The sequence below is a fragment of the Danio aesculapii genome, chromosome 3 (assembly GCF_903798145.1).
Source record: "Danio aesculapii chromosome 3, fDanAes4.1, whole genome shotgun sequence".
Taxonomy (NCBI): Eukaryota; Metazoa; Chordata; class Actinopteri; order Cypriniformes; family Danionidae; genus Danio; species Danio aesculapii.
This window is the reverse complement of record NC_079437.1, coordinates 35,149,829-35,165,929: the sequence shown is the minus strand read 5'-3', so window position 1 is coordinate 35,165,929 and position 16,101 is coordinate 35,149,829.

The window sequence follows — 16,101 nt, the reverse complement described above, 5'->3', positions numbered from 1 at the left end:
TTTATTTCGAACTGAAAAATCATACAGAAAACAATTCTTTAATCAAGACACATTTCAACGTGCTTCATCCCGCTCCATTTTGACCATAAGCTAGTTAGGTTAACTAGGCAGGTTAGGGTAATTAGGCAAGTCAATGTATAATGATGGTTTGTTCTGTAGACTATCGAAAAAAGTTAAAAGGGCTAATAATTTTGACCTGAAAATGTTTTTTATTCCAGTTGAAATAAAACAAATAAGACTTTCTCCAAAATAAAAATATTATCAGACATACTGTGAAAATCTCCTTGCTCTGTTAAACATCATTTGAGAAATATAAAGAAACAAAAAAAAAAAAAATCAAAGGGGGGCTAATAATTCTGACTTTAATTGTATATAGTCTTATAACTGTCACGGGTCACTCACTCACAAATGCAAAGATCTTAGGATTTACACGTTTTATATCAGTTACTACTAAAACATCAAATGCAGACAGGACAGGGAGTGTGACAATTCAATACCAGACAACTAGGGGTATAAATACACTAGACATGATTAAACTGAATACATACAGGGCTGCGACACAGGTGGAACTGATGAAACTAATGAATGGGGGAAAAACTGAACAAAAGAATCACATGACATAAACAGAAACTCATAGAACAAACACATGAGGAATCACATGACTCAACAAATACACAATGACAACATCTAGACACAAACACACACACACACACAAATCGGGACAATAATCTACCATTTACAGTATTTTTAACACTAATTCTCAAGGTCATTTTATCAAGAAACTAAACGAACAAGGCAGCTTGATCCTAGACATGTTATTTTATTGAATGAAATCTGTGAAATTCTGATACATCAAGATGGGAAATGTTGCTAATTTCAATGGGCTCTTCGTTTATTTGTAAAAATGTGTACAACTCTTAGCATTAAACAAACTAGCTGTGAACAAAAACACACTTATTGTCAAATATAGCCACAAGCATAAGCATAAGGCTGAATATATTTTTCTATTAAATCAGACAGTGCCCCTGTTGTAGCTTTAGCTCAGGGCTCCAGACTTATTCTTATATGAGCACACTGGTGCCACTATTTTTGAACCAAGTAACCTTTTATATTGTGCATGAAGCACTTAATTTATAATATAATATAATATAATATAATATAATATAATATAATATAATATAATATAATATAATATAATATAATATAATATAATATAATATAATATAATATAATATAATATAATCATTTATTTTCCTTCGACTTAGTCCCTGAGTCCCACAGCGGAATGAACTGCCAACTTATTAAGCATATGTTTTACACAGCAGATGCTCTTCCAGCTGCAACATAGTAGTGGGAAACATCCATACACTTTCACATTTCACACACACACACACACACACACACACACACACACACACACAATGGCCAATTTAGTTAATCCAATTCACCTACACTGCATGTCTATAGACTGGGGTAAAACCGAAGCACCTGAAGGAGCACCTTTACACAGATTTAAATGCTGCTGTCTTTAAAGTTGGCATGAATTTAAAACACAACTTATTTATTTTCTAAATGCCTTAAATCTTATTTATTAATTTATTGACCATGTGTTTTTTAATCCAAATCTCATAACTTGACCTGCCAGTTAAACATTTTCTGTAGGATTTGTGTTTACAACTGACAATCAAGATCAACTAAACTCTGCATTATCACAATTATATGTTATATTAATATTTAATGTTGTCTATCACAACGAACTTTTTTGTATTGTAGATACATCAACATTACAGTTTCATGCTTCTTACTACGATGTTGAACAAAGCAATGATTGGTTTTTTAACATGTCAGTTAGACGGCCTCTGAGCCCTAATGAAAAAAACAGCTTAAACCAGCCTAGGCTGGTTGGCTGGATTTAGAGGGGTTTTGGCCATTTCCAGGCTGGTTTCCAGCCATTTCCTGCCTGGTCTTAGCTGGTCAGGCTGGAAAATGACCAGCTAAAACTAGCTTGACCAGCCTTGCTGGCTGGGAGCCCAGCCAAAACCAGCTATGTCCAGCTTAAACCAGGCTGGTCAAGCTGGTTTTAGCTGGATTTAGCTGGTCATTTTCCAGCCTGACCAGCTAAGACCAGGCTGGAAATGGTTGGAAACCAAGCTGGAAATGGCCAAAACCACTCTAAAACCAGGCTGGTCAACCAGCTAAAACCTGCCAACCAGCCTAGGCTGGTTTAAGCTGGATTTTTCAGCAGGGAGCAGTATACATTCTTTTTCATTCTTTGTTTTAACACATTTTATTGTTTTATACCAGGCATGTCCAAGCTCGGTCCTGGAGGGCCGGTGTCCTGCAAAGTTTAGTTCCAACCCCAACCAGACACACCTGGGCTAGCTAATCAAGCACTTACTAGGCTTTCTAGAAACATCCGTGCAGGTGTGTTGAGGCAAGTTGGAGCTAAAATCTGCAGGACACCGGCCCTCCAGGACCGAGTTTGGACACCCCTGTTTTATACTATTTGTCTTTATTTTTTTCTTGTCTCTTTTATTCCTGTTTATGTAAAGCACTTTGAATTGCCACTGTGTATGAAATGTGCTATATAAATAAACCTGCCTTGCCTTGCCTTACAGGGCAAATAAAATCAGCTCCTTGAGACAAAATCTTATTCTTCATTTATCTTAATTGAAACCTGCACCTCTTTTTTAGAATCAATTTCAAGCTCAAATCTGAAATTGAGTTTAGTTAAATCTAAAAACAACAATGTTTTGTTTAATCTTACATTTAAAGCAAATTAGGACAAACAAAACCCTTTAGAAGTTAAATTAGTGTTGATTTCCCAACTTTTCTTTAACTCAAACTCCTCTGCAGTTAATATCTTTTGTAATTATACATCTTCAATAAAGACCAGACTTTTGAACCTGGTTTTGGAGTCATGTTTCACATTCACCTTGAAGAGAAGTGGGTTTTCAGGCGCTCCACTGGCGTCATTCTACTCCTCGTGGCCTTTGTTCTGTTCGCCCAGACGCCTCTCTGTTTGAAATATTTTTGGAGAGACCTGGCCCTCTTCCTATATGACTCCTCCATCCGTGAAAACCTTTCCTCCAGAGCGCAGTAAGGCTGCACAGTCTCCCGCTCCTCCTTAAATCATCCCAGGAATGTAATCTTAACGGAGTATTAATGGTCTCTCTTTAAAGCGAGGCCAGGACGGCTTCATTAACACATGGTGGCTTGTAGAAATGCTCCTCGCGGGTCTAATGACAATCATGAAATGTGGATGTATATTGCTCATAATGTATAGAAGTTTGTTCTTTCTCAGTTTCGGAAGTCTTAAAGGGATAGTTCACCCAAAAAATGCAAACTCAGTCATCATTTACTCACTCTCTACTTTTCCCCAAAGCTAAGTTTCTTTCTTCTGGTGAACACAAAGGAAGATATTGTGAAAAATGTTGGAAACTCTCACATTATTTTTTTCTACTGTGCAAATCAGGTAGTATCAAATATCTTGGTGTTAAAAATATTGAATGGTTAATAAAGTTCTTTTCAAACTATCCATTTAACACAACTGCTTGTGCTTTTCTTTCATTCCAGTCATTTAGTAATATTGCTTGTGTTTAGTCTTTAATTAAAAAGAGCACTGTAAAAAAATCTGCCTACATTTTCTTTAGTTGAATCAAAATAACTTTTCTAGTTGTCTCAACTTGCATCAATCAAACTGACTAAAAAGTTGAACTTTGTATATATATATATATATATATATGGTGACACGGTGGCACAGTGGGTAGCACGATCGCCTCACAGCAAGAAGGTCGCTGGTTCGAGCCTCGGCTGAGTCAGTTGGCATTTCTGTGTGGGGTTTGCATGTTTCCTCCAGGTGCTATTTGGTTATTTATTTTTTTATTTGGTTATTTATTTATTTATTTATTTTTATTTATTTATTTATATTTATTTACTTGGTTATTTTGTTATTTATATATTTGGTTATTTATTTGGTTAAATATTTATTCATTTGGTTATTTATTTATTTATTTATTTGGTTATTTATTTATATATTGTGTTCCAAAGGTTTGGAACCACTTGAGGGAGAGTAATAGTGAGTAAAAAAATAATTAGTAAAAATAACTCTTAACTTAACTAAAAAAAAAAAATATATATATATATATACAAACACACACACACACACACACACACAAACAGTTGAAGTCAGAAATATTAGCCCCCCTTTGAATATTTTTTTCTTTTTTAAATATTTCCCAAATTATGTTTAACAGAGCAAGGAAATTTTACAGTTTGTCTGATAATATTTTGTCTTCTGGAGAAAGTCTTATTTGTTTTATTTTGGCTAGAATAAAAGCAGTTTTTAATTTTTTTAAACCATTTTAAGGACAAAATTATTAGCCCCTTCATGCTATATTTTTTTCAATAGTCTACAGAACAAACCATCAATATACAATAACTTGCCTAATTACCCAAACCTGCCTAGTTAACCTAATTAAGCTAGTTAAGCCTTTAAATGTCACTTTAAGCTGTATAGAAGTGTCTTGAAAAATGTCTAGTAAAATATTATGTACTGTCATCATATCTAAGATAAAATAAATCAGTTATTAGAAATGAGTTATTAAACTATTATGTTTAGAAATATGTTGTAAAAATCTCTCCATTAAACAGAAATTGGGGGGGAAAAATGAACAAGGGGGTTAATAATTCAGGGGGGCAAATAATTCTAAATTCAACTGTAGAGACACATAGTCCCTCCAGCGTATCCTGGGTCTTCCCCGAGGCCTCCTCCCGGAGGGATATGCCTGGAACACCTCCCTTGGTAGGCGTCCAAGAGGCATCTGAAACAGATGCCCGAGCTACCTCAGCTGACTTCTCTCGATGTGGAGGAGCAGCGGCTCTTCTCCGAGCTCCTTCCGGGTGTCAGAGCTCCTCACCCTATCCATAAGAGTGCACCCTGCCACCCTTCGAAGGAAACTCATTTCGGCCTCTTGTATCCGAGATCTTGTCCTTTCGGTCATGACCCAAAGCTCATGACCATAGGTGAGAGTAGGAACATAGATTGACCGGTAAATCGACCGCATTACTGGCGCTGCTGCACCAATCTGCCTGTCAATCTCACGTTCCATCCTTCCCTCACTCGTGAACAAAACCCCAAGATACTTGAACTCCTCCACCTGGGGTAAAGACTTTCCTCCAACCTGGAGATGGCAAACCACCTTTTTCCAGTGGAGCACCATGGCCTCGGACTTGGAGGTGCTGATTCTCATCCCAGCCGCGTCACACTCGGCAGCAAACTGCCCCACTGCATGCTGAAGGTCCATGTTCGATGAAGCCAAAAGAACAACATCATCTGCGAATAACAGAGATGAAATCTTGTGGTCCCCGAACCAGACCCCCTCCAGCCATGGACCATGGAAGAAGATCGGTCGGCCCCAAAGAGATTCTGGCAAACTCTTCGGCGCCTCAGGAGGGTAAACAGCTCCACATCGGCGCTGTTTAAAGCGGAAGTGGGGAGCTGTTGACCTCGACTGGGGATGTGGTCGGGTGGTGGAAGGAATACTTTGAGGATCTCCTTAACCCCACCGACATGTCTTTCATTGAGAAAGCAGAGATTGGGGATGCAGAGGTGGACTCACTCATCACCCAAGCTGAGGTCACTGAGGTAGTTTGCAAGCTCCACAGTGGCAAAGCAGAGATTGAGCAGAGCAGAGATGAGATTCACCCTGTGTATCTAAGGTCTCTGGATGTTGTGGGGCTGTCGTGGCTGACACATCTTTACCACATCGCATGGAGGTCGGGGACAGTACCTCTGGACTGGGCAACTGGGGTGGTAGTTCCCATTTTTTAAGAAGGGGGACCGGAGGGTGTGCTCCAACTATAGGGAGATCACACTCCTCAGCCTCCCGGGGAAAGTCTATGCCAGGATACTGGAGAGGAGGATCCGGTCAGCGGTTGAACCTAGGATCCAGGAGGAACAATGCGGTTTTCGTCCAGGCCGTGGTACACTGGACCAGCTCTATACCATCACCAGGGTGCTCTAGGGTTCATGGGAGTTTGCCCAACCAGTTCACATGTGTTTTGTGGACTTGGAGAAGGCATTTGATCGTGTCCCTCGTGGCATTCTGTGGAGGCTGCTCGGGGAGTATGGGGTCAGAGGCGATCTGTTGAGGGCCGTCTCGTCACTGTATGAACATATATATATATATATATATATATACATATATATATATATATATATATATATATATATATATATATATATATATATATATATATATATATATATATATATATATGCATGTATATATAAGTTAAAGTGACATAAAAACATTTGTTGTCATGACTTTTTGTCATATTATTTTAACTGAAACATGAAAGCTAGTAATATAATGTAATATAATGTTGATTAGTTGTATGCTAATGGCATTTTGCATTATGGATAAAATCTAGTTTTAATGACAATACTACTTTTGAATAGATATGAATACAGGGAACAGTGTATTAGCGAGCACCACCATGTTCTATGGTAAGTGAAAGAAGAAAAGGTCAGAACTGGCACTTCCTGCAGATGAAAGTAAGGGTGAGATGGGTTTTAGTGACCATGAGAAGGATGCAGACTGGACATTTAATAGAGACAGTTCAGTATATAGTAAAATATATAAATATTGTTTGCTAGTAGCTACATTATTCTGATGCATCTGGATATATTATACTTGTTATTTATTTGTTATAATATTCATTCATTCATTCATTTTCTTTTCAGCTTAGTCCCTTTATTAATCTGGGGTTGCCACAGCAGAATGAACCGCCAACTCATCCAGCATTTTGTTCCCATCACTGGGAAACACATACACACTTATTCACACACACATACACTATACGGACAATTTAGCCTACCCAATTCACCTGTCCCGCATGTCTTTGGACTGTGTGGGAAACCGGAGCACCCAGAGGAAACCCACGCAAACGCAGGGAGAACATGCAAACTCCACACAGAAACGCCAACTGACCCGGCCGAGGCTCGAACCAGCGACCTTCTTATTGTGAGGCGACAGCACTACCTACTGCGCCGCTGCATTTGTGTTTAATAATATTCAGTAAAAAATAATGGAATAAATGAAAACTGTTGAAATATCAGTTGTTGGAAAGTGTGTATAAGATGTCATTTATAAGTTAAAGCTGTGTTAAAGCATATAATACTGCAACACCAATTAAATCATTTCAACTAACAAAATGATTAATTATAAGGAAAGTTTTAAATTTGAAGTTTAAGTTAAGTTAGATCCACTGTTGGACGTTGTTGCCATATGGCAACATTTCATAAAGTACCTTTTTCCAATTTTTTTACAGCACTTCATGTTAAGCCATTTTCAAAAAAACAGTCAAATATATATATTTGTAGATTTATCATAATGCGTGTGGTAGAGGGTTAAATGTTGATGGTGTGTACATTTTCATTTTTGGGTGAACTACACTGTAAAAAATGCAGGGTTCCACACAATTCCTTTGTCCCAACACAAATCCATTAAGTTAACTTGATTGTTTTTACAAATTTAAGTGGATTGAACATATAACAATTGAGTTGTCACCAAAAAACCCTCAGGAATTATGTTGATTCTGCTCATTTTAAATAAGTGAACAAGCAGTAAATATATTCTGAGTGTATAACTTTAACAAAGGGATAACATTTTTATTATCATTGTCAACCATAAAGTTTGACAAAAATGTGTTTTAGTCCTGTGAAACTGAATATTTGTCTTTTTTCCCAGTGTGTGCTGGTATCAGTGGTGTTATGGCAGGTCGGCATTTGGGTTTGTGTTTGTGTTAAGCAGTAGATCTCGCCGCATCTGTGTGTTATTGTGCATCTGTGTGTGTGTGTTTGTCAGCTGTTGGCCCATTTTCCCCTTCTGATTGGAGAGCAGAGGTTGCGAGTGTGTTCCCGTGAGTAATGCGGGGCTGATCCAGGGTGTGTCGACCCGCCGCCCCTGCGCTTTCCCCTCGTCTCCCTGCGGCTTAGTGACTCCAGTCTACTGTTCACCAAACGGCTTCATACAACACCATGCTTATAGCTGTTTGTTACCATTCCATCATTAGAAATAGCATGAATTACATAATTAGTGATTTATCAGCAGCAGAAATATGCAGGCTTTTGTGATATCTAAAATTCCTGTGAATCGATATGTTTCACAAGATTTGTTAAAGTGATAGTTCACCCAAAAATGTAACTTTTGCCGTTAAGTTATTATAAGGTCTTCTAAGATGTAGACTTTTTTCCTTCAGTGTAGAACGAGAGGTTTTTGAGCTTGTGACCCTTAGCGAGATGCGTAGGCTTGACAAATAGGACACACTCTTTTTTCACTCCGTATGCACCAGACACTTTCTTATAAACACTCCATTATGTTTCTGTAAAACATCATTAAATTCTTTGTGTGCTTCATGTGGGTGAATAGACTTATATGCACGAATGAGAAAAAAAAGTCTAAACGAACTTAAACGTGTCACAACATTTATATATTGCTGCGCAGATGATTTGATGTGGTACTTTTATCCTCACTTTCTGCTAAATGAATGCATGTGAATGCAAATAAAAGCCAAGTCACTGGAATAACGAGATTTAAGAAAATATATACAAATAAAAATTAAATTAACACCTATGGCTACTGATGATTTGCATAGAGGTCCTAAGTTGTTTAACAATTTGACTTCATAAGATCTTAGCGTTCTTATTATGCCTGTATATGTTTTTAGCCTTTTAAAGTACTGGTAGCCATTGACTTGTATTTTATTTATAACAAACGATCCCAAAACAAAAGTCACTATTTGGATATCCTGAGATATCCTTTACGCTTAGCTAGTTATCTAAGATTCTATTTGCTAAACTTCCACTGTAATTTACAAGCTTTCCAATCAAATAAGAAGGCTCAAGTAATGTTTTTATTTACATGGAAACAAGTAAACAAAACTAATTGTTTCATGACCTTATTGGTTTTAAGTTTCCAAGATAACAATCTAGGATTCCCATAAGCATGCTGGAGTTCATATAGAAAGTAATACAAATAAAAAAATGTTATTTTACACATTTATTTGCAAATGACATTGTGATTATACTATTGACAACACTAGCATTTTGCATTATTTTAAACAAACAGCTAAACATTAGGAAAATAGACTATTTTATTTTTAGTAGCTGCAGTGATTTTACACCATGCTACTAGGTCTGTATACGTGTCTGCCTACTCTAGACTGTTCAGAAGATTAAAGTTACACTTAATAAGAATTTTTAATGTCACCTTCTCATCAAGAATGCATTTATTGTGTTTAATTTAAATACAACAAAAGCTTTAATACTGAAATATTTTTATTAAAAACAATATTCATGTTTTTATCTTTTAAAACTGAATTTTCAACATTATTACCTCATTCCTCAGTGTAACATGAACCTTCAGATTAATGTAATATTCTTATTTTATGCTTAAGAAACATTATCTTATCATAATTGAAGATTCATCATTTTGTGGAAACTGTAATACATTTTTTCAATATTTTTTAAAGACAAGAAAGTAAAAAGCTGCATTCATTGAAGCTTTTTTTGTAGCATTATGAAAATAGTAATTACTATGATAATACTTTTTATGAAAAAAAAGATAAAAAAAAAGTAATTACTATAATTTTTTTATCAAATGAATGCATCCTTGCTAAATAAAAGCATCAATTTATTTAGAACAAGTTGCTTAATATCTACATTGCTCAGCATATATAAGTACACCCCTCACAAATCCCTCTTTTAAATTAATATGTTCTATAGGATGCTTACAATATTATATTTATACATATACATTAGATTAGTCAGTACTGAAACCAAATCTGGAGCTAATCTAACAAATATCCTAGAATACGGTCCAAAATTTAGTACACCCAGTTTATATGTTAAGGAAAAATATTGAATGAAAAATTTTAAAACAGAAACAAAATATAAATAGTTGAAATATTTAAGTTTGCAATTGTTTTCTCTTGAATTTAAATGTATTCCCTTCCTATTTCTAAAGATGTTTGGTGATCAAACTATTATTTTAATTAATATAATTGTTTAATAAAACTGTTTCATTCAAAGGCATCAAAATTTATTATCTTTATTCACAGAAGAATGAATTTCAAAATGGGGTGAAGTTATTTATGCTAAGCACTGGGGCTGCACATATATTGTGTCAGCATATCGCAATGTGCGCGTCAGCAATAATCACATCGCAGGATTTACAATGTAGAGTCTGGATTATAGTTGACCAGTAGCAAACAAAACATTGCTAAGATTATCCATAATAAAGTGAAGGTTTATCATTTGCATGCATTTTTAAGGCCTGTGACAGAGCATTTCAAGATTTAATTGCAATTAATTTTTTATATAATGAAGATGATATAGTGCTAATTTACATTTACCAAAAATGCGTTTGCTAGATTTTTTTTGCATTGTTTCATGTCCAAGTATCTGCATTTCAAACCTAAAACAAGATTATTTTGCTTACCCCACTGGCAGATTATTTAACTTGTTTTAAGGAAAATCTGACTTTATTTTGACTTATTATTCTGAAAGTGAAAAAAATCTATATTGTTTAGATATTTGGACTAGAGACAAGGCAAGCCTAAGTAATTTACATCGTGATTACTTAATTTCTGTACCTAAATACTTGTTAGACTCCCTAGAAAAAATCGAGTAGTGAATTCCAACCATCTGGTGAAACTGTAATCATATCGTAATATTTATCGGGAAAAAATAAAACATTGCAATATCAGATTTTTCCAATTTTCCAGCCCTACTAAGCACTATAAGTGTCTCTTACAATAGCATCATTGGGGGTCTTTGATATATAGTAATAATCCACGTATATAGAATAATCCACGTGTTTCAGGCCGGCCTCACATCTGAAATATATTTCTGTGCATTCAAATCATGTTGCAAATTCACCATGATATAAAATAAGCATGAAATAAAAAACAAAAGGTCATGTTGATGATTCACTGAAGCAGTTCTGTAAGTAAAAAAAAAGATGAATCATAAGACTTCAAAAGATTCATTGTTATTGACATTTATGACTTTAATTCCAATGCATTGTAAATTTACTTTGGAAGCCGATCTCCTGACTTGTTGCTTCTGGTGGAAATTGGCAAGCATGTGACTTGTTGTTCTCGTGTGGGTGTGAGGGCTGGAGTTAAAAACCGAATACCAGAAATGCTTCTATTATTATCTTTAACATTACTAACACAATCGACGATCCAGTCGAAGTGATCATGTGGTATGAGCTTTAATCTCGTCAACCACTACACAAACTCCCAGGACATGTGACCTTTAAAGTGTGCGAACATCTTGTATCTGGTCTGGATAATCTATCCAGTTCTCCCGTTTCTGACCTCAGCGCAGGTTCAGGAGGCCTGAGGGATGACATACAGCGAGATGAAGAAGCACCTCGTTTCTGTATCCCATTAACATCACCTCGTAAAATGCTCCTACACGACATGAGCAAACTGACACCCATATGTTAGCTGGCTCAGCTTTCTGCAGGTACGGCATATTTGGTTTTTCATTTAGCCCTTGGCTCGCATGTTAGTGATGGATTGTCAGAAAACAACAGTGCTTTTAGGTACAACCCAGCAAACAATTTAGTTTCATAGACATCTATTAGACATCTAAACGTTTACAGCTTGGCTAAAACAGGGCTAAACTTGAGCTGTCAGTGAAAATCTAATAGACATCTAAGAATAGCCCAAAACTAGATAAGTGGTCAAATAGACTTATTAGACAGACTTTATATGTGTAGTCATTCATTTCTGTGTATTTGATTACTAGTCTATTTAAACGTCTATTAGATTTTTACTGATAGCCCAAATTTAGCCTTGTTTTAGCCAAGACGATTATGTTTAGACGTCTATTAGACATCTATTAGACATCTTTTAAAAACCAAAAATGCTTGCTGGGAGGGTTTGTCATATGAATTTACCCAGCCTTCTATCAAACCAGTTGTGCATTTCTACATGTTGTTTTGTCCTGGCAGAAGTAGCTGCTCATCTGTGTCTTATATTAGCGTCGGGGGAAACTCACACCTTAGCAGAGCGTCCGTCACATATTTAGAAAATTACTCTGGGAAGGAACTTTAAATAGACGTAAACTGACTGCATAACAGCTGATGTTTGCATTAGGCTTAATTCCGCATCTATTACAAAACCTGACCGCTCTTAAATTGCTGATTAACTTACTGCTAATTAAGGTCACCACAATTTTGGCGTCTGACAGCACATGTCCACTTAGAATGCTGATGTTAACTTCCATTAGGAGAGTCATGGGTTTGGGTTTCACTCAAGCAACGGGCTCAGGATAATGTGTGTGTGTGGGTCTCGTAGGTGGCCTCTGTCATAAACACTGACTTGATAATCCCATGGGTCAAATCGCTGTGCTGTTGGAGAGGGGTGAGAGATGCTGAGAATACCTGCCTATATTAAGCCATCGTCTTCATCGAAAACATCCTCTGTCTCTAGAAAGGGTCTTGAATTTTCTTTTTAAATTCTGTTATCATTTATTCATGCTCATAAGCTGTCCCTTTATGCTCAGTAGAGCATTTTTTGGATAGGGCTTTTATTAAGATTATTACTTGAAGGGCACCTTTTTCAAGATTTAAGATAAGTCTTTAGTGTCTCCAGAATGTATCTGTACAGTTTTCAGCTCTGAGCATCTTGTAGCTGTTTTTGTTTCAAATGCCTTTAATGCTAGTTCTCCCCGTCCACCGTTCCCAGAGTGTGGCTCAATCTCACCCTCAGCTGTATCAGATAAACAGCACAGTGACAGACATGAAGGAAGCAGATCTCACGTAACGTTTGTGAGAAATACTACAGTAAGAACTTTCCCAATGATTATTTGATGTATTTGTTGTGGAGTTAATTCAAGCCTCAAACCTCAAGCCCAATTCACACACAATGTCTTTACAAAGTGCAGCTTTTGCACGGCAAATGTGACAGGATACACGTTAATATCCACTGCTGTATGGACATCCGCTATGTTAATCTTTAAAATAAACTTGATTTAACGTCCACAAACCAGGATTGAAGCATCTTTTATAACTGGACTGACATGCAGCTGTGGTGATGGAGACGGTAAAATCGCTGTAATTCATTACTAACCTGCGCTGTTTTATAAATGTTTTAAACTTGTAAAACTCATTCTTGATCACATTTGATGATGATTGATGATCACAGCAAGCTGAACAGATCTTTTAATCCCAGTTGCTTTGCGCACGTCCTGTCTTGTTGATATGATTATACACGATACTACGGAGACATGTTAATATGCAGCTGTTGATCAGTTAGGTGGGTAGGGAAACCACACTCCTACGTCACATTGCGGTGGGCCTCAGAATGGGAGGGATTTGGATCCTACGTTAGGAAGTTTAAAAAAAGAGACTTATTGTCTTTATATCACTCCAATATGACTGTGGACAAATTATACCTACATACAGTTCAGACCAAACAGCTTCCAAAAGATGATTTTCATCATAGGTGCTCTTTAACTAATTTTACTAAAGTAATGTGTAATTAGTTAGACCTGCATTAATGTAGTTAAAATATGAACATATGAAATTGTATGTAATATATTTTAATATGTCTTCTCCACCTGTAATTTTTGGGAGCCACAAAGGAGATTCAGAAATGTGGAAAGAATAAGAATATTTAAAGAACATTTAAAGACTAATGTGTACAACATTTAGTCAATCAATCAATAACATACAAGAAAGCTAAAATACAGATAAAACACTACCATTCAAAGACATGGGATCACTACGATTTTATTTTGAAGAATTTATTTATTTTTTTAATCAAAGACACATTCAAATTGTAATTACATTCAAATGTCAAAACAAAGCTTTGTACAATTCTGCTGCTGCTCTTGAACTTTATATTAATCAAAGAATCTTGAAAAATATATATTGTTTAATACAGAATCATGATGAGACACTGAAGACATCACAGGAATAAAATGGATTAAAACTTATTTTAAAACTGAAATGAAAAGTGTGTATATAGTCATGTCATCTTTATTTCTATATTGCTTTGTACAATGTAGATTGTGTCATAAGGGACTTTACATGGAGGAACAATACAAAAACAGTCATCCATAACAATATTTCTGTTTTTGGGGGGCATATTTAGCACATCAAACAGGAAGCAAGAGTAGTGGTAGAAAGCTGGTGGTGCTGGTGCTACTTGTTTATATATACATGTGGTACCTTAGCAGATTGAGCTGCTCTGAGTATTTTAGAAACTGATGGTCTACTGGAATTTTGCACTTCTTTGTGCCACTTCTATCAGATACAGTTCACATGTGCTCGCAAAAACTGGACAACAGAAGACGGGTGTCTGGTCTTGTTGTCTGTTCGGCATTGCTTCAAGCTGCTTATGTATTCTTTGCACTTAGTACCAATTCAACAATGTTTAATCATTATAGCCTTTTGATTAGTATTGTTGCTCACCATCACTTCATGACCACAGTGAACACATCTTGTCTTCTAGCAGAATTACTCCCCATATCACCATGCTCAAATCATGAACATAACAGTGGGTTCACTAAGTGAAGTTTATTTACAAACTAATTCGAGAGGATCACGTGCTGATGATTGCTTGCAGCTGGCCCCGCATTAAGCAATTTATTATTCACCAACCAGACAACTCCTAAGCCACTATAAAGGCACTAGGTTTCGTACCAAAGTCATCCTCGTTTTGAAGAATCCCCCTTCCACTCCTACACCTTTCCTAGACGGGTGGCATGGTGGCTCAGTGGTTAGCAAGTACGTCTTTGGTTATGGTCATCTCCAAACCAGCCGACGTTTCTGTGCAGAGTCTGCACGTTCTCACTGTTAATTGACTAATCCAAATCGGCACCATAGACATGCACTTAGTAAGTAGTTATCTCTAAAAAGCAATCACTATCTGTTCATTAGCTCGAGAGTTCTCGAGATCTTCCTCAGCTCAAACGCCCCTCTCGCCTTGCAACGGGAGGTAGCCCCGAGCTCAGGGCTCTCTCCCGGGACAGCATACCAAATAAGCTTTATATTCAATCATCAGCTAAGTGTGAACTCTTGAAACTCAGTTGGCCTCCACTCAGTCAGCAGATCTCAATCCAGTAGAGCACCTCTGGAATGTGGAGGAACAGGAGATTTAGTTCATGGATGTGCAGCTGACAAATCTGTAGCAAATGCGTGATGCTATCATGTCAGTACAGAGTAAAATCTCAGATAGATGTTTTTAGAAACTTACAGAGTTCAGGCAGTTCTGAAGGATAACAAGGGGTCCAACCTGGGACCAGCAAGATGAACTGTCCAGGATATATACATACACTATTTATAGACATTTGTAAACTTATTTATTTAACAACATACTCGGTTTACATTTAAAATTGGATATACATAAAATACTGTGTATATATAATTGTACATGTACATACATTTGACAGTTTGTATATTTTATATTCCCTATTAACTAATTTTTTAATTCCTTTGTTATCTGTGTTTTTGTCCTTTCACTGACTTTTGTGTTACACAGATATATATATATATATATATATATATATATATATATATATATATATATATATATATATATATATATATATATATATATATATATATATATATATATACATACATACATACATACATACATACATACAGATAGATAGATAGATAGATAGATAGATAGATAGATAGATAGATAGATAGATAGATAGATAGATAGATAGATAGATAGATAGATAGATAGATAGATAGAAAAAAATGATGTCTGCAAAATTGTTGCAAACAATTTATGTGTTGAATTTACACAAATTAAATTTAGTAATGTTCAACTTCATTTGTTTTTTAAATTTAGGCCAAATAAATTGTTTAACCACGTAACTTAAAAATGTAGTAAATCCAAGGAATCCTCTTTGAATAATTTTATTTCAGTGTAGTTTATCCAACATTAGTAAACCTGCTTGTCCTTCCTCTGCTTCTGTGTGCAGTAGATGTGCCATGCAGGCCGGAGCTCTCATTTAGTCCATTTAGCATCATCAATTTCCACCAGTCTGGCTGGCCTGGCCCA